The sequence below is a fragment of the Lissotriton vulgaris genome, chromosome 1_2 (genome assembly GCF_964263255.1).
Source record: "Lissotriton vulgaris chromosome 1_2, aLisVul1.2, whole genome shotgun sequence".
Classification (NCBI taxonomy): domain Eukaryota; kingdom Metazoa; phylum Chordata; class Amphibia; order Caudata; family Salamandridae; genus Lissotriton; species Lissotriton vulgaris.
In genome coordinates this window covers 101,540,303-101,559,820 of record NC_141686.1, presented here as the reverse complement: position 1 = coordinate 101,559,820, position 19,518 = coordinate 101,540,303, and the positions used below count along the sequence as shown (strand labels likewise).

The 19,518-nt window shown below is 43.7% G+C and overlaps 9 non-coding genes across 9 annotated transcripts; all 9 read left to right on the top strand.

Annotated features, from left to right (window-relative positions):
* Positions 1 to 216: 216 nt before the first annotated feature.
* LOC147734621 (signal recognition particle RNA) lies at positions 217 to 516 on the top strand. The gene has a single exon (XR_015307641.1).
* Positions 517 to 2,114: 1,598 nt separating this feature from the next.
* LOC147734620 (signal recognition particle RNA) lies at positions 2,115 to 2,414 on the top strand. The gene has a single exon (XR_015307729.1).
* A 3,887-nt stretch (positions 2,415 to 6,301) lies between these two features.
* On the top strand, positions 6,302 to 6,601 carry LOC147734619 (signal recognition particle RNA). The gene has a single exon (XR_015308184.1).
* A 1,597-nt stretch (positions 6,602 to 8,198) lies between these two features.
* LOC147734618 (signal recognition particle RNA) lies at positions 8,199 to 8,498 on the top strand. Its single transcript, XR_015307882.1, has one exon.
* A 1,588-nt stretch (positions 8,499 to 10,086) lies between these two features.
* Positions 10,087 to 10,387, top strand: LOC147734617 (signal recognition particle RNA). The gene has a single exon (XR_015307770.1).
* A 1,598-nt stretch (positions 10,388 to 11,985) lies between these two features.
* Positions 11,986 to 12,285, top strand: LOC147734616 (signal recognition particle RNA). The gene has a single exon (XR_015308138.1).
* Positions 12,286 to 13,882: 1,597 nt separating this feature from the next.
* On the top strand, positions 13,883 to 14,182 carry LOC147734615 (signal recognition particle RNA). The gene has a single exon (XR_015307881.1).
* Positions 14,183 to 15,770: 1,588 nt separating this feature from the next.
* Positions 15,771 to 16,071, top strand: LOC147734614 (signal recognition particle RNA). Its single transcript, XR_015307769.1, has one exon.
* A 1,598-nt stretch (positions 16,072 to 17,669) lies between these two features.
* On the top strand, positions 17,670 to 17,969 carry LOC147734613 (signal recognition particle RNA). The gene has a single exon (XR_015308137.1).
* Positions 17,970 to 19,518: the final 1,549 nt, after the last annotated feature.

Here is a 19,518-nt window from a genome sequence, read left to right as displayed (position 1 = left end):
ACCCTCTTCTTTTCCTTTAGGAAACTCCACATCTTTTTTAAAGGCCCTTCCCATATTCACACTGCTTCTTGATAAGACATTATTTTCCTTTCTTTGAAGGATAGTGAAATAGATTTTCTTGAAATACGGTTGGCATACCATCAATTCATTACACCGTACTTTATCATTATCCTTACTTAAGCAATGCATTTCATCATAAGGACATGTGCTGTATTTGCCGGGCATGGTGGCGTGTGCCTGTTGTCCTAGCTACTTGGGAGGCTGAGGCTTGTGGATTGCTTGAGCTCAGAGGTTCTGGGCTGCACTCAGCTGTGTTGATCAGGTGTCCATGCTACGTTGGGTATCAATATGGTGTTCTAGAGGGAGCTCTAGAATTTCAGGTTGTGTAATGAGTGGTGCACCGACCCAGGCTGGAAACAGAGCAGGCTAAAGCTTCCCTGCCCATCGGTAGCAGGACAGCACCTGAGAGCAGTAGGTGTAACACAGCCTGAGCAAAATAGTGAGACCTAGCCTCTCTCTTTTTGACTCAAATGTGAACGTTTTGATTTTTACAAGATGGTAATGAATTATTTTTCCAAAACCAAATCTTTGTTTTTCTTTTGATATTTTTGCAGGAAGTACAATGAACATTTGAACTGGGCCGGGCATTCTAGCATAGCAGACAATTCTCGAGAATTGCAACATATTGCAACAACAAGCTAGCAGGTGGAGAGGACGGAAAACTGTGTGCAGCCTAGAATAGATGGCTGTGTGATTTTCTGCAAGGATGACTGAAATGCATTCTTCATTTTAGAGCACCTGTAGGATTAAATTGATCTGTCAAGTACAAAAGTATCCGTAGAAGAGCAACTTTGAAATGCATTTGCTGGGTCTTCTGCTGCATTCCTACGTCCAGCTCTAATTCATTTTTTGATTAGCCCTCATTCAATTCCATATATGAATGAGAAGGAGAAATAAGAGGGCCCTTCGCTCTTTGAGAGAAACATGAAAAGACTGAAAGCTGTGTAACTCCCAAACATTGGAGCCTTCGGCCTTACTCCAGCCAACTCTTGCGGTTTAATACTTTTAAATCTTGATGTTGTTTAACAATCCCAGCAGAAGGGATCAGGTTGACAGGCGCTGCAGTTCTCCAGTATGGGGCTGTCCAGATCATTACTCATTCTACCTTGCATTGGCACAGTATAAAATACGTCATGAATTCTCCTATGAAAAGGTATACAAATCTGTTTGAATCACTTTTGTTAGTCAGGGAGACCCATTCGCTGGAAGGGGCAGGGAGGACAAAAATAGCTCATTGGTATAGAACACTGAATTAGCAGCAGATTTTGAGGTGGGAGAAGATCGAGTAATCCAACTGGGCCTCAATAAACGGTTTCTTAGTATGCAGTAGCCCGCGACCACTTCTAACAAAAAAGCGTAATCTCATCCTTTTGCAGAATCAGGCAAGCTTTCACCTGCTCAAACTGAACTTACATTGGTCTTCTTGGCCAGTAAGAGTTCCTCTCTTGAAGCTGTTGAGGCTAGAGAACAGAATGATACGTATTCATTCTTTATAATAACTCTTCGAGCCCTCACACTCCATACCACTTTATAACTTCCAATGTTGCAGATGTCTTCCATCATTGTGACCCTTGCTGCTTTTCTCAACATTGGCTGGCTCTAGCATAACAAGAAGGGATGGATGGCAACAGGAGAGCCTGAATTGTGCCTGTAAGGTTCTACAGGGAGTCACTGGCAGATAATGAGAAACTCTGCCCTAAGTTGGCTCTTCTCTCTCACTTTCTTTCTCCTCTCTCCCTCTACCTATCTCTCACTCTCTAAATACTAGTATCTATATTGTATTCACATCCCCTTCACAAACTTTCTGACCCTACTTCCTCTCTCCCTTAAATCAGTTCAACCCTCTTCTTTTCCTTTAGGAAACTCCACATCTTTTTAAAGGCCCTTCCCATATTCACACTGCTTCTTGATAAGACATTATTTTCCTTTCTTTGAAGGATAGTGAAATAGATTTCCTTGAAATACGGTTGGCATACCATCAATTCATTACACCGTACTTTATCATTATCCTTACTTAAGCAATGCATTTCATCATTAGGACATGTGCTGTGTTTGCCGGGCATGGTGGCGTGTGCCTGTTGTCCTAGCTAATTGGGAGGCTGAGGCTTGTGGATTGCTTGAGCTCAGGGGTTCTGGGCTGCACTCAGCTGTGTTGATCAAGTGTCCATGCTCCGTTGGGTATCAATATGGTGTTCTAGAGGGAGCTCTAGAATTTCAGGTTGTGTAATGAGAGGTGCACCGACCCAGGCTGGTAACAGAGCAGGCCAAAGCTTCCATGCCCATCGGTAGCAGGACAGCACCTGACAGCAGTAGGTGTAACACAGCTTGAGCAAAATAGTGAGACCTAGCCTCTCTTTTTTTTTTATTTATTTTTTTAAATTTTTGAAAACCTTTATTGTGCATCAAGAAAAGAACAAATACGGGCCCACAATCATCAGGCCGGCCACAGATACTCATGAAGCACCAGTGCATGCAATACGGCGACACAGTAATACGTCATTACCATCAGCAAGCATTTAAGAGTTACACTGTAAAGCGCCGTGATACCATGTCCCAGGATCAATGAAGGTTAATTTTAAATTTTCTTTGCAGCTATTAAAGTTCGATTTGTACGTTTCCTTGATCATGAAAGAGAAATAATAGGCTAAGAAGGCAGAGTCCGTGCAGGCGGAACATGACATTAGCTACAATTCACCACGCAATCTAACAACCCAACAATCAAGTCCCCCCCAGGCGGCATGGCGGCTAGAAATATATGCAACAGGGGTATCAGTCCTAACATCCCATCCAATGTCCGCCGCCACCCATCCCCTAGTAGTCCTAGACACGGACCAAGACAGAATAAAGAGGAAAAACAAAAGTGAAGAGAAAAAATAAGGCACCATAGAAACTGAAACCTAGAAACTAAAATTCCTAACCCCCCACCCTACACGCATGCAGAGGCTACGGCCTACCCCCCCCCAGCAGTGTGTCTGTCGCCCAATAAACCCGAAATATAGCAAGAAGAAAGGAAGGAAAAGAAAAGAAAGGAAAGAATACTATAATACCCAAAATATAGAGAGTGAGAAAAGAGCATCCTAATCTACAACTCTCATAAAACACAAATGAGTCGAGAGGAGGGTCAATTCTAGATGCTCCCGGTCCCCCCAGCCACAAGTACATCTTCCACCCTGGATATGACAGCACAATAGCAAACATCAATGCAGATAAAGATGTGGAAAGTCAACTCGCAGTGTGCGTCTGAAATAAATGCAAAACAGTCCCAACCCCGTCTCAACCAGCCAAGAAGTCGATAGTAAAGAAAAGCAGCCTAGCCCTGGCCCGATCGTGGATGCGTCCCCGAATACACTCCCCGGGGAAAGCCCGCCCCCTCTGAAACAAAGAGACAATATGGCCGCATAGAGGAGGGGAGTGACTCAGGAGCGCAAAATGGCCGTCGACAATCACCATAAAATCCTTTGTCCATCATAGAAAGTTCCTCCGGGACATCCGGAGAATACAGGCTCCTCAGTAAAAAGAGTGAAGGCCACAAAGAAAGAGCCATCGAGGGGGCCAGAGGTTGCAAAGCCGGTTCCCGAGTCAATAGCGATGTTGAAGGCAACAATGAGGCAGACCCCGGAGGAAGGGGAAACAAAGTATCACAGGCGGGTCTGGCGGACGGCCGGTCGCGGGCGCCAGTAGAGTCAAAAGCAGGCACATCATCACTGTAGGCATGAAGAAACACTGTATCCCCACGAAGCTCCGGCAAAGGCAAGTCGAAGCCTTGCTGGGTCCAGACATTGCGCTCCTGCCCCAGATCGGACACCATTTTGTCAAATTTCTCACCCAATACGTGGAAGCCATTGCGCATTTCTGATCGGAATTCGCACAGGGCGACCAGAATTGATCCGCAAGATAGTGGTGGCTGCAGCCCCCTCGTCTCAATCCCCCGAGAGGGTGCTTGTGAGCTGGCCCACAGCGCAGGCAGGGTAACACAATCCACGGGCAGGGATGGGCGCTCTCCCCCATGCCACGAGTCACCAGACAAAGCCATGGTACCGATAATCCAGAGTAGTCGTCGGGGCGGGTGCGGCACGAACAGGCGCCAATCCAGGTCTCGATGTCACCAAAGTCAATTCCAATCGAGCACCCGTCACTTAGAACCGCCTCGCATCAGGCTGAAACACCGGGACAAAGAAGCAGGCAGCCGATGCCGAGCAGACATGGCCGAGCGACCCATGCCGCGCACATCCAGCCCCGAACAAAGAATCCGTACCTTCAGAGCGTCTCATCCCAGCAAGCACTTTCAAGGCACAGCTTGCGATGGACCGCGGCAGGCAGCGCAATCAGGATTGTGTCTCGTGAGAATGGCACCACTTTCAAGTCCTCGGCGCCGCGCGGGTAGCCCGGCCGCCACTAAGCCTCCGAGGCCCGGCGACGAGCGGCAGTGCAGGCGAGGGTCCAGGGCTGCAAACAGCTTTGCAAATATCTCTGGCCACCGGGCAGGCCGAGATTCCGGGGAAACACGGATAGAGTCAGCACAGCATCGCAAACGTTCCGCCGCCAAAAACCACCAGGATAGAAATCAGGATGTCAGTGCGGAGCACAAGGGCTGGTGGAGCCGGGAGCCTACACGTCTGCTCCAGTCGCCATCTTGGCTCCTCCCCCCAGCCTCTCTTTTTTTGACTCAAATGTGAACGTTTTGATTTTTACAAGATGGTAATGAATTATTTTTCCAAAACCAAATCTTTGTTTTTCTTTTGATATTTTTGCAGGAAGTACAATGAACATTTGAACTGGGCAGGGCATTCTAGCATAGCAGACAATTCTCCAGAATTGCGACATATTGCAACAACAAGCTAGCAGGTGGAGAGGACTGAAAACTCTGTGCAGCCTAGAATAGATGGCTGTGTGATTTTCTGCAAGGATGACTGAAATGCATTCTTCATTTTAGAGCACCTGTAGGATTAAATTGATCTGTCAAGTACAAAAGTATCCTTAGAAGAGCAACTTTGAAATGCGTTTGCTGGGTCTTCTGCTGCATTCCTACGTCCAGCTCTAATTCATTTTTTGATTAGCCCTCATTCAATTCCATATATGAATGAGAAGGAGAAATAAGAGGGCCCTTCGCTCTTTGAGAGAAACATGAAAAGACTGAAAACTGTGTAACTCCCAAACATTGGAGCCTTCGGCCTTACTCCAGCCAACTCTTGCGGTTTAATACTTTTAAATCTTGATGTTGTTTAACAATCCCAGCAGAAGGGATCAGGTTGACAGGCGCTGCAGTTCTCCAGTATGGGGCTGTCCAGATCATTACTCAATCTACCTTGCATTGGCACAGTATAAAATACGTCATGAAGTCTCCTATGAAAAGGTATACAAATCTGTTTGAATCACTTTTGTTAGTCAGGGGGACCCATTCGCTGGAAGGGGCAGGGAGGACAAAAATAGCTCATTAGTATAGAACACTGAATTAGCAGCTGATTTTGAGGTGGGAGAAGATCGAGTAATCCAACCGGACCTCAATAAACGGTTTCTTAGTATGCAGTAGCCCGCGACCACTTCTAACCCAAAAGCGTAATCTCATCCTTTTGCAGAATCAGGCAAGCTTTCACCTGCTCAAGCTGAACTGACATTGGTCTTCTTGGTCAGCAAGAGTTCCTCTCTTGAAGCTGTTGAGGCTGGAGAACAGAATGACGCGTATTCATTCTTTATAATACCTCTTCTAGCCCTCCCACTCCATACCACTTTATAACTTCCAATGTTTCAGATGTCTTCCATCAATGTGACCCTTGCTGCTTTTCTCAACATTGGCTGGCTCGGCATAACAAGAAGGGATGGATGGCTACAGGAGAGCCTGAATTGTGCCTGTAAGGTTCTACAGGGAGTCACTGGCAGATAATGAGAAACTCAGCCCTAAGTTGGCTCTTCTCTCTCACTTTCTTTCTCCTCTCTCCCTCTACCTAGCTCTCACTCTCTAAATACTAGTATCTATATTGTATTCACATCCCCTTGACAAACTTTCTGACCCTACTTCCTCTCTCCCTTAAATCAGTTCAACTCTCTTCTTTTCCTTTAGGAAACTCCACATCTTTTTTAAAGGCCCTTCCCATATTCACACTGCTTCTTGATAAGACATTATTTTCCTTTCTTTGAAGGATAGTGAAATAGATTTTCTTGAAATACGGTTGGCATACCATCATACTTTATCATTATCCTTACTTAAGCAATGCATTTCATCATTAGGACATGTGCTGTGTTTGCCGGGCATGGTGGCGTGTGCCTGTTGTCCTAGCTACTTGGGAGGCTGAGGCTTATGGATTGCTTGAGCTCAGGGGTTCTGGGCTGCACTCAGCTGTGTTGATCAGGTGTCCATGCTACGTTGGGTATCAATATGGTGTTCTAGAGGGAGCTCTAGAATTTCAGGTTGTGTAATGAGAGTTGAACCGACCCAGGCTGGAAACAGAGCAGGCCAAAGCTTCCATGCCCATCGGTAGCAGGACAGCACCTGAGAGCAGTAGGTGTAACACAGCTTGAGCAAAATAGTGAGACCTAGCCTCTCTTTTTTTGACTCAAATGTGAACGTTTTGATTTTTACAAGATGGTAATGAATTATTTTTCCAAAACCAAATCTTTGTTTTTCTTTTGATATTTTTGCAGGAAGTACAATGAACATTTGAACTGGGCCGGGCATTCTAGCATAGCAGACAATTCTCCAGAATTGCGACATATTGCAACAACAAGCTAGCAGGAGGAGAGGACTGAAAACTCTGTGCAGCCTAGAATAGATGGCTGTGTGATTTTCTGCAAGGATGACTGAAATGCATTCTTCATTTTAGAGCACCTGTAGGATTAAATTGATCTGTCAAGTACAAAAGTATCCTTAGAAGAGCAACTTTGAAATGCGTTTGCTGGGTCTTCTGCTGCATTCCTACGTCCAGCTCTAATTCATTTTTTGATTAGCCCTCATTCAATTCCATATATGAATGAGAAGGAGAAATAAGAGGGCCCTTCGCTCTTTGAGAGAAACATGAAAAGACTGAAAACTGTGTAACTCCCAAACATTGGAGCCTTCGGCCTTATTCCAGCCAACTCTTGCGGTTTAATACTTTTAAATCTTGATGTTGGTTAACAATCCCAGCAGAAGGGATCAGGTTGACAGGCGCTGCAGTTCTCCAGTATGGGGCTGTCCAGATCATTACTCAATCTACCTTGCATTAGCACAGTATAAAATACGTCATGAATTCTCCTATGAAAAGGTATACAAATCTGTTTGAATCACTTTTGTTAGTCAGGGGGACCCATTCGCTGGAAGGGGCAGGGAGGACAAAAATAGCTCATTGGTATAGAACACTGAATTAGCAGCTGATTTTGAGGTGGGAGAAGATCGAGTAATCCAACCGGACCTCAATAAACGGTTTCTTAGTATGCAGTAGCCCGCAACCACTTCTAACCCAAAAGCGTAATCTCATCCTTTTGCAGAATCAGGCAAGCTTTCACCTGCTCAAGCTGAACTGACATTGGTCTTCTTGGCCAGCAAGAATTCCTCTCTTGAAGCTGTTGAGGCTAGAGAACAGAATGATGCGTATTCATTCTTTATAATAACTCTTCTAGCCCTCCCACTCCATACCACTTTATAACTTCCAATGTTGCAGATGTCTTCCATCATTGTGACCCTTGCTACTTTTCCCAACATTGGCTGGCTCGGCATAACAAGAAGGGATGGATGGCTACAGGAGAGCCTGAATTGTGCCTGTAAGGTTCTACAGGGAGTCACTGGCAGATAATGAGAAACTCAGCCCTAAGTTGGCTCTTCTCTCTCACTTTCTTTCTCCTCTGTCCCTCTACCTATCTCTCACTCTCTAAATACTAGTATCTATATTGTATTCACATCCCCTTCACAAACTTCTGACCCTACTTCCTCTCTCCCTTAAATCAGTTCAACCCTCTTCTTTTCCTTTAGGAAACTCCACATCTTTTTTAAAGGCCCTTCCCATATTCACACTGCTTCTTGATATGACATTATTTTCCTTTCTTTGAAGGATAGTTAAATAGATTTTCTTGAAATACGGTTGGCATACCATCAATTCATTACACCGTACTTTATCAATATCCTTACTTAAGCAATGCATTTCATCATTAGGACATGTGCTGTATTTGCCGGGCATGGTGGCGTGTGCCTGTTGTCTTAGCTACTTGGGAGGCTGAGGCTTGTGGATTGCTTGAGCTCAGGGGTTCTGGGCTGCACTCAGCTGTGCTGATCAGGTGTCCATGCTACGTTGGGTATCAATATGGTGTTCTAGAGGGAGCTCTAGAATTTCAGGTTGTGTAATGAGTGGTGCACCGACCCAGGCTGGAAACAGAGCAGGCCAAAGCTTCCATGCCCATCGGTAGCAGGACAGCACCTGAGAGCAGTTGGTGTAACACAGCCTGAGCAAAATAGTGAGACCTAGCCTCTCTTTTTTTGACTCAAATGTGAACGTTTTGATTTTTACAAGATGGTAATGAATTATTTTTCCAAAACCAAATCTTTGTTTTTCTTTTGATATTTTTGCAGGAAGTACAATGAACATTTGAACTGGGCCGGGCATTCTAGCATAGCAGACAATTCTCCAGAATTGCAACATATTGCAACAACAAGCTAGCAGGTGGAGAGGACTGAAAACTCTGTGCAGCCTAGAATAGATGGCTGTGTGATTTTCTGCAAGGATGACTGAAATGCATTCTTCATTTTAGAGCACCTGTAGGATTAAATTGATCTGTCAAGTACAAAAGTATCCTTAGAAGAGCAACTTTGAAATGCGTTTGCTGGGTCTTCTGCTGCATTCCTACGTCCAGCTCTAATTCATTTTTTGATTAGCCCTCATTCAATTCCATATATGAATGAGAAGGAGAAATAAGAGGGCCCTTCGCTCTTTGAGAGAAACATGAAAAGACTGAGAACTGTGTAACTCCCAAACATTGGAGCCTTCGGCCTTACTCCAGCCAACTCTTGCGGTTTAATACTTTTAAATCTTGATGTTGTTTAACAATCCCAGCAGAAGGGATCAGGTTGACAGGCGCTGCAGTTCTCCAGTATGGGGCTGTCCAGATCATTACTCAATCTACCTTGCATTGGCACAGTATAAAATACGTCATGAAGTCTCCTATGAAAAGGTATACAAATCTGTTTGAATCACTTTTGTTAGTCAGGGGGACCCATTCGCTGGAAGGACAAACATAGCTCATTCGTATAGAACACTGAATTAGCAGCTGATTTTGAGGTGGGAGAAGATCGAGTAATCCAACCGGACCTCAATAAACGGTTTCTTAGTATGCAGTAGCCCGCAACCACTTCTAACCCAAAAGCGTAATCTCATCTTCTTGCAGAATCAGGCAAGCTTTCACCTGCTCAAGCTGAACTGACATTGGTCTTCTTGGCCAGCAAGAGTTCCTCTCTTGAAGCTGATGAGGCTAGAGAACAGAATGACGCATATTCATTCTTTATAATAACTCTTCTAGCCCTCCCACTCCATACCACTTTATAACTTCCAATGTGGCAGATGTCTTCCATCATTGTGACCCTTGCTGCTTTTCTCAACATTGGCTGGCTCGGCATAACAAGAAGGGATGGATGGCTACAGGAGAGCCTGAATTGTGCCTGTAAGGTTCTACAGGGAGTCACTGGCAGATGATGAGAAACTCAGCCCTAAGTTGGCTCTTCTCTCTCACTTTCTTTCTCCTCTCTCCCTCTACCTATCTCTCACTCTCTAAATACTAGTATCTATATTGTATTCACATCCCCTTCACAAACTTTCTGACCCTACTTCCTCTCTCCCTTAAATCAGTTCAGCCCTCTTCTTTTCCTTTAGGAAACTCCACATCTTTTTTAAAGGCCCTTCCCATATTCACACTGCTTCTTGATAAGACATTATTTTCCTTTCTTTGAAGGATAGTGAAATAGATTTTCTTGAAATACGTTTGGCATACCATCAATTCATTACACCGTATTTTATCATTATCCTTACTTAAGCAATGCATTTCATCATTAGGACATGTGCTGTGTATGCCGGGCATGGTGGCGTGTGCCTGTTGTCCTATCTACTTGGGAGGCTGATGTTTGTGGATTGCTTGAGCTCAGGGGTTCTGGGCTGCACTCAGCTGTGTTGATCAGGTGTCCAGGCTACGTTGGGTATCAATATGGTGTTTTTAGAGGGAGCTCTAGAATTTCAGGTTGTGTAATGAGAGGTGCACCGACCCAGGCTGGAAACAGAGCAGGCCAAAGCTTCCATGCCCATCGGTAGCAGGACAGCACCAGAGAGCAGTTGGTGTAACACAGCCTGATCAAAATAGTGAGACCTAGCCTCTCCTTTTTTGACTCAAATGTGAACGTTTTGATTTTTACAAGATGGTAATGAATTATTTTTCCAAAACCAAATCTTTGTTTTTCTTTTGATATTTTTGCAGGAAGTACAATAAACATTTGAACTGGGCCGGGCATTCTAGCATAGCAGACAATTCTCCAGAATTGCGACATATTGCAACAACAAGCTAGCAGGTGGAGAGGACTGAAAACTCTGTGCAGCCTAGAATAGATGGCTGTGTGATTTTCTGCAAGGATGACTGAAATGCATTCTTCATTTTAGAGCACCTTTAGGATTAAATTGATCTGTCAAGTACAAAAGTATCCTTAGAAGAGCCACTTTGAAATGTGTTTGCTGGGTCTTCTGCTGCATTCCTACGTCCAGCTCTAATTAATTTTTTGATTAGCCCTCATTCATTTCCATATATGAATGAGAAGGAGAAATAAGAGGGCCCTTCGCTCTTTGAGAGAAACATGAAAAGACTGAGAACTGTGTAACTCCCAAACATTGGAGCCTTCGGCCTTACTCCAGCCAACTCTTGCGGTTTAATACTTTTAAATCTTGATGTTGTTTAATAATCCCAGCAGAAGGGATCAGGTTGACAGGTGCTGCAGTTCTCCATTATGGGGCTGTCCAGATCATTACTCAATCTACCTTGCATTGGCACAGTATAAAATACGTCATGAATTCTCCTATGAAAAGGTATACAAATCTGTTTGAATCACTTTTGTTAGTCAGGGGGACCCATTCGCTGGAAGGGGCAGGGAGGACAAAAATAGCTCATTGGTATAGAACACTGAATTAGCAGCTGATTTTGAGGTGGGAGAAGATCGAATAATCCAACAGGACCTCAATAAACGGTTTCTTAGTATGCAGTAGCCCGCGACCACTTCTAACCCAAAAGCGTAATCTCATCCTTTTGCAGAATCAGGCAAGCTTTCACCTGCTCAAGCTGAACTGACATTGGTCTTCTTGGCCAGCAAGAGTTCCTCTCTTGAAGCTGTTGAGGCTAGAGAACAGAATGATGCGTATTCATTCTTTATATTAACTCTTCTTGCCCTCCCACTCCATACCACTTTATAACTTCCAATGTTGCAGATGTCTTCCATCATTGTGACCCTTGCTACTTTTCTCAACATTGGCTGGCTCGGCATAACAAGAAGGGATGGATGGCTACAGGAGAGCCTGAATTGTGCCTGTAAGGTTCTACAGGGAGTCACTGGCAGATAATGAGAAACTCAGCCCTAAGTTGGCTCTTCTCTCTCACTTTCTTTCTCCTCTCTCCCTCTACCTATCTCTCACTCTCTAAATACTAGTATCTATATTGTATTCACATCCCCTTCACAAACTTTCTGACCCTACTTCCTCTCTCCCTTAAATCAGTTCAACCCTCTTCTTTTCCTTTAGGAAACTCCACATCTTTTTTAAAGGCCCTTCCCATATTCACACTGCTTCTTGATAAGACATTATTTTCCTTTCTTTGAAGGATAGTGAAATAGATTTTCTTGAAATACGGTTGGCATACCATCAATTCATTACACCGTACTTTATCATTATCCTTACTTCAGCAATGCATTTCATCATTAGGACATGTGCTGTGTTTGCCGGGCATGGTGGCGTGTGCCTGTTGTCCCAGCTACTTTGGAGGCTGAGGCTTGTGGATTGCTTGAGCTCAGGGGTTCTGGGCTGCACTCAGCTGTGTTGATCAGGTGTCCATGCTACGTTGGGTATCAATATGGTGTTCCAGAGGGAGCTCTAGAATTTCAGGTTGTGTAATGAGAGGTGCACCGACCCAGGCTGGAAACAGAGCAGGCCAAAGCTTTTATGCCCATCGGTAGCAGGACAGCACCTGAGAGCAGTAGGTGTAACACAGCTTGAGCAAAATAGTGAGACCTAGCCTCTCTTTTTTTGACTCAAATGTGAACGTTTTGATTTTTACAAGATGGTAATGAATTATTTTTCCAAAACCAAATCTTTGTTTTTCTTTTGATATTTTTGCAGGAAGTACAATGAACATTTGAACTGGGCTGGGCATTCTAGCATAGCAGACAATTCTCCAGAATTGCAACATATTGCAACAACAAGCTAGCAGGTGGAGAGGACTGAAAACTCTGTGCAGCCTAGAATAGATGGCTGTGTGATTTTCTGCAAGAATGACTGAAATGCATTCTTCATTTTAGAGCACCTGTAGGATTAAATTGATCTGTCAAGTACAAAGGTATCCTTCGAAGAGCAACTTTGAAATGCGTTTGCTGGGTCTTCTGCTGCATTCCTACGTCCAGCTATAATTCATTTTTTGATTAGCCCTCATTCAATTCCATATATGAATGAGAAGGAGAAATAAGAGGGCCCTTCGCTCTTTGAGAGAAACATGAAAAGACTGAGAATTGTGCAACTCCCAAACATTGGAGCCTTCGGCCTTACTCCAGCCAACTCTTGCGGTTTAATCCTTTTAAATCTTGATGTTGTTTAACAATCCCAGCAGAAGGGATCAGGTTGACAGGCGCTGAAGTTCTCCAGTATGGGGCTGTCCAGATCATTACTCAATCTACCTTGCATTGGCACAGTATAAAATATGTCATGAATTCTCCTATGAAAAGGTATACAAATCTGTTTGAATCACTTTTGTTAGTCAGGGGGACCCATTCGCTGGAAGGGGCAGGGAGGACAAAAATAGCTCATTGGTATAGAACACTGAATTAGCAGCTGATTTTGAGGTGGGAGAAGATCGAGTAATCCAACCGGACCTCAATAAACGGTTTCTTAGTATGCAGTAGCCCGCGACCACTTCTAACCCAAAAGCGTAATCTCATCCTTTTGCAGAATCAGGCAAGCTTTCACCTGCTCAAGCTGAACTGACATTGGTCTTCTTGGCCAGCAAGAATTCCTCTCTTGAAGCTGTTGAGGCTAGAGAACAGAATGATGCGTATTCATTCTTTATAATAACTCTTCTAGCCCTCCCATCCATACCACTTTATAACTTCCAATGTTGCAGATGTCTTCCATCATTGTGACCCTTGCTGCTTTTCTCAACATTGGCTGGCTCGGCATAACAAGAAGGGATGATTGGCTACAAGAGAGCATGAATTGTGCCTGTACGGTTCTACAGGGAGTCACTGGCAGATTATGAGAAACTCAGCCCTAAGTTAGCTCTTCTCTCTCACTTTCTTTCTCCTCTCTCCCTCTACCTATCTCTCACTCTCTAAATACTAGTATCTATATTGTATTCACATCCCCTTCACAAACTTTCTGACCCTACTTCCTCTCTCCCTTAAATCAGTTCAACCCTCTTCTTTTCCTTTAGGAAACTCCACATCTTTTTTAAAGGCCCTTCCCATATTCACACTGCTTCTTGATATGACATTATTTTCCTTTCTTTGAAGGATAGTTAAATAGATTTTCTTGAAATACGGTTGGCATACCATCAATTCATTACACCGTACTTTATCAATATCCTTACTTAAGCAATGCATTTCATCATTAGGACATGTGCTGTATTTGCCGGGCATGGTGGCGTGTGCCTGTTGTCTTAGCTACTTGGGAGGCTGAGGCTTGTGGATTGCTTGAGCTCAGGGGTTCTGGGCTGCACTCAGCTGTGCTGATCAGGTGTCCATGCTACGTTGGGTATCAATATGGTGTTCTAGAGGGAGCTCTAGAATTTCAGGTTGTGTAATGAGTGGTGCACCGACCCAGGCTGGAAACAGAGCAGGCCAAAGCTTCCATGCCCATCGGTAGCAGGACAGCACCTGAGAGCAGTTGGTGTAACACAGCCTGAGCAAAATAGTGAGACCTAGCCTCTCTTTTTTTGACTCAAATGTGAACGTTTTGATTTTTACAAGATGGTAATGAATTATTTTTCCAAAACCAAATCTTTGTTTTTCTTTTGATATTTTTGCAGGAAGTACAATGAACATTTGAACTGGGCCGGGCATTCTAGCATAGCAGACAATTCTCCAGAATTGCAACATATTGCAACAACAAGCTAGCAGGTGGAGAGGACTGAAAACTCTGTGCAGCCTAGAATAGATGGCTGTGTGATTTTCTGCAAGGATGACTGAAATGCATTCTTCATTTTAGAGCACCTGTAGGATTAAATTGATCTGTCAAGTACAAAAGTATCCTTAGAAGAGCAACTTTGAAATGCGTTTGCTGGGTCTTCTGCTGCATTCCTACGTCCAGCTCTAATTCATTTTTTGATTAGCCCTCATTCAATTCCATATATGAATGAGAAGGAGAAATAAGAGGGCCCTTCGCTCTTTGAGAGAAACATGAAAAGACTGAGAACTGTGTAACTCCCAAACATTGGAGCCTTCGGCCTTACTCCAGCCAACTCTTGCGGGTTAATACTTTTAAATCTTGATGTTGTTTAACAATCCCAGCAGAAGGGATCAGGTTGACAGGCGCTGCAGTTCTCCAGTATGGGGCTGTCCAGATCATTACTCAATCTACCTTGCATTGGCACAGTATAAAATACGTCATGAAGTCTCCTATGAAAAGGTATACAAATCTGTTTGAATCACTTTTGTTAGTCAGGGGGACCCATTCGCTGGAAGGACAAACATAGCTCATTCGTATAGAACACTGAATTAGCAGCTGATTTTGAGGTGGGAGAAGATCGAGTAATCCAACCGGACCTCAATAAACGGTTTCTTAGTATGCAGTAGCCCGCAACCACTTCTAACCCAAAAGCGTAATCTCATCTTCTTGCAGAATCAGGCAAGCTTTCACCTGCTCAAGCTGAACTGACATTGGTCTTCTTGGCCAGCAAGAGTTCCTCTCTTGAAGCTGATGAGGCTAGAGAACAGAATGACGCATATTCATTCTTTATAATAACTCTTCTAGCCCTCCCACTCCATACCACTTTATAACTTCCAATGTGGCAGATGTCTTCCATCATTGTGACCCTTGCTGCTTTTCTCAACATTGGCTGGCTCGGCATAACAAGAAGGGATGGATGGCTACAGGAGAGCCTGAATTGTGCCTGTAAGGTTCTACAGGGAGTCACTGGCAGATGATGAGAAACTCAGCCCTAAGTTGGCTCTTCTCTCTCACTTTCTTTCTCCTCTCTCCCTCTACCTATCTCTCACTCTCTAAATACTAGTATCTATATTGTATTCACATCCCCTTCACAAACTTTCTGACCCTACTTCCTCTCTCCCTTAAATCAGTTCAGCCCTCTTCTTTTCCTTTAGGAAACTCCACATCTTTTTTAAAGGCCCTTCCCATATTCACACTGCTTCTTGATAAGACATTATTTTCCTTTCTTTGAAGGATAGTGAAATAGATTTTCTTGAAATACGTTTGGCATACCATCAATTCATTACACCGTATTTTATCATTATCCTTACTTAAGCAATGCATTTCATCATTAGGACATGTGCTGTGTATGCCGGGCATGGTGGCGTGTGCCTGTTGTCCTATCTACTTGGGAGGCTGATGTTTGTGGATTGCTTGAGCTCAGGGGTTCTGGGCTGCACTCAGCTGTGTTGATCAGGTGTCCAGGCTACGTTGGGTATCAATATGGTGTTTTTAGAGGGAGCTCTAGAATTTCAGGTTGTGTAATGAGAGGTGCACCGACCCAGGCTGGAAACAGAGCAGGCCAAAGCTTCCATGCCCATCGGTAGCAGGACAGCACCAGAGAGCAGTTGGTGTAACACAGCCTGATCAAAATAGTGAGACCTAGCCTCTCCTTTTTTGACTCAAATGTGAACGTTTTGATTTTTACAAGATGGTAATGAATTATTTTTCCAAAACCAAATCTTTGTTTTTCTTTTGATATTTTTGCAGGAAGTACAATAAACATTTGAACTGGGCCGGGCATTCTAGCATAGCAGACAATTCTCCAGAATTGCGACATATTGCAACAACAAGCTAGCAGGTGGAGAGGACTGAAAACTCTGTGCAGCCTAGAATAGATGGCTGTGTGATTTTCTGCAAGGATGACTGAAATGCATTCTTCATTTTAGAGCACCTTTAGGATTAAATTGATCTGTCAAGTACAAAAGTATCCTTAGAAGAGCAACTTTGAAATGTGTTTGCTGGGTCTTCTGCTGCATTCCTACGTCCAGCTCTAATTAATTTTTTGATTAGCCCTCATTCAATTCCATATATGAATGAGAAGGAGAAATAAGAGGGCCCTTCGCTCTTTGAGAGAAACATGAAAAGACTGAGAACTGTGTAACTCCCAAACATTGGAGCCTTCGGCCTTACTCCAGCCAACTCTTGCGGTTTAATACTTTTAAATCTTGATGTTGTTTAATAATCCCAGCAGAAGGGATCAGGTTGACAGGTGCTGCAGTTCTCCATTATGGGGCTGTCCAGATCATTACTCAATCTACCTTGCATTGGCACAGTATAAAATACGTCATGAATTCTCCTATGAAAAGGTATACAAATCTGTTTGAATCACTTTTGTTAGTCAGGGGGACCCATTCGCTGGAAGGGGCAGGGAGGACAAAAATAGCTCATTGGTATAGAACACTGAATTAGCAGCTGATTTTGAGGTGGGAGAAGATCGAATAATCCAACAGGACCTCAATAAACGGTTTCTTAGTATGCAGTAGCCCGCGACCACTTCTAACCCAAAAGCGTAATCTCATCCTTTTGCAGAATCAGGCAAGCTTTCACCTGCTCAAGCTGAACTGACATTGGTCTTCTTGGCCAGCAAGAGTTCCTCTCTTGAAGCTGTTGAGGCTAGAGAACAGAATGATGCGTATTCATTCTTTATATTAACTCTTCTTGCCCTCCCACTCCATACCACTTTATAACTTCCAATGTTGCAGATGTCTTCCATCATTGTGACCCTTGCTACTTTTCTCAACATTGGCTGGCTCGGCATAACAAGAAGGGATGGATGGCTACAGGAGAGCCTGAATTGTGCCTGTAAGGTTCTACAGGGAGTCACTGGCAGATAATGAGAAACTCAGCCCTAAGTTGGCTCTTCTCTCTCACTTTCTTTCTCCTCTCTCCCTCTACCTATCTCTCACTCTCTAAATACTAGTATCTATATTGTATTCACATCCCCTTCACAAACTTTCTGACCCTACTTCCTCTCTCCCTTAAATCAGTTCAACCCTCTTCTTTTCCTTTAGGAAACTCCACATCTTTTTTAAAGGCCCTTCCCATATTCACACTGCTTCTTGATAAGACATTATTTTCCTTTCTTTGAAGGATAGTGAAATAGATTTTCTTGAAATACGGTTGGCATACCATCAATTCATTACACCGTACTTTATCATTATCCTTACTTCAGCAATGCATTTCATCATTAGGACATGTGCTGTGTTTGCCGGGCATGGTGGCGTGTGCCTGTTGTCCCAGCTACTTTGGAGGCTGAGGCTTGTGGATTGCTTGAGCTCAGGGGTTCTGGGCTGCACTCAGCTGTGTTGATCAGGTGTCCATGCTACGTTGGGTATCAATATGGTGTTCCAGAGGGAGCTCTAGAATTTCAGGTTGTGTAATGAGAGGTGCACCGACCCAGGCTGGAAACAGAGCAGGCCAAAGCTTTTATGCCCATCGGTAGCAGGACAGCACCTGAGAGCAGTAGGTGTAACACAGCTTGAGCAAAATAGTGAGACCTAGCCTCTCTTTTTTTGACTCAAATGTGAACGTTTTGATTTTTACAAGATGGTAATGAATTATTTTTCCAAAACCAAATCTTTGTTTTTCTTTTGATATTTTTGCAGGAAGTACAATGAACATTTGAACAGGGCCGGGCATTCTAGCATAGCAGACAATTCTCCAGAATTGCAACATATTGCAACAACAAGCTAGCAGGAGGAGAGGACTGAAAACTCTGTGCAGCCTAGAATAGATGGCTGTGTGATTTTCTGCAAGGATGACTGAAATGCATTCTTCATTTTAGAGCACCTGTAGGATTAAATTGATCTGTCAAGTACAAAAGTATCCTTAGAAGAGCAACTTTGAAATGCGTTTGCTGGGTCTTCTGCTGCATTCCTACGTCCAGCTCTAATTCATTTTTTGATTAGCCCTCATTCAATTCCATATATGAATGAGAAGGAGAAATAAGAGGGCCCTTCGCTCTTTGAGAGAAACATGAAAAGACTGAAAACTGTGTAACTCCCAAACATTGGAGCCTTCGGCCTTACTCCAGCCAACTCTTGCGGTTTAATACTTTTAAATCTTGATGTTGTTTAACAATACCAGCAGAAGGGATCAGGTTGACAGGCGCTGCAGTTCTCCAGTATGGGGCTGTCCAGATCATTACTCAATCTACCTTGCATTGGCACAGTATAAAATACGTCATGAATTCTCCTATGAAAAGGTATACAAATCTGTTTGAATCACTTTTGTTAGTCAGGGGGACCCATTCGCTGGAAGGGGCAGGGAGGACAAAAATAGCTCATTGGTATAGAACACTGAATTAGCAGCTGATTTTGAGGTGGGAGAAGATCGAGTAATCCAACCGGACCTCAATAAACGGTTTCTTAGTATGCTGTAGCCAGCGACCACTTCTAACCCAAAAGCGTAATCTCATCCTTTTGCAGAATCAGGCAAGCTTTCACCTGCTCAAGCTGAACTGACATTGGTCTTCTTGGCCAGCAAGAATTCCTCTCTTGAAGCTGTTGAGGCTAGAGAACAGAATGATGCGTATTCATTCTTTATAATAACTCTTCTAGCCCTCCCACTCCATACCACTTTATAACTTCCAATGTTGCAGATGTCTTCCATCATTGTGACCCTTGCTACTTTTCCCAACATTGGCTGGCTCGGCATAACAAGAATGGATGGATGGCTACAGGAGAGCCTGAATTGTGCCTGTAAGGTTCTACAGGGAGTCACTGGCAGATTATGAGAAACTCAGCCCTAAGTTAGCTCTTCTCTCTCACTTTCTTTCTCCTCTCTCCCTCTACCTATCTCTCACTCTCTAAATACTAGTATCTATATTGTATTCACATCCCCTTCACAAACTTTCTGACCCTACTTCCTCCCTCCCTTAAATCAGTTCAACCCTCTTCTTTTCCTTTAGGAAACTCCACATCTTTTTTAAAGGCCCTTCCCATATTCACACTGCTTCTTGATAAGACATTATTTTCCTTTCTTTGAAGGATAGTGAAATAGATTTTCTTGAAATACGGTTGGCATACCATCAATTCATTACACCGTACTTTATCAA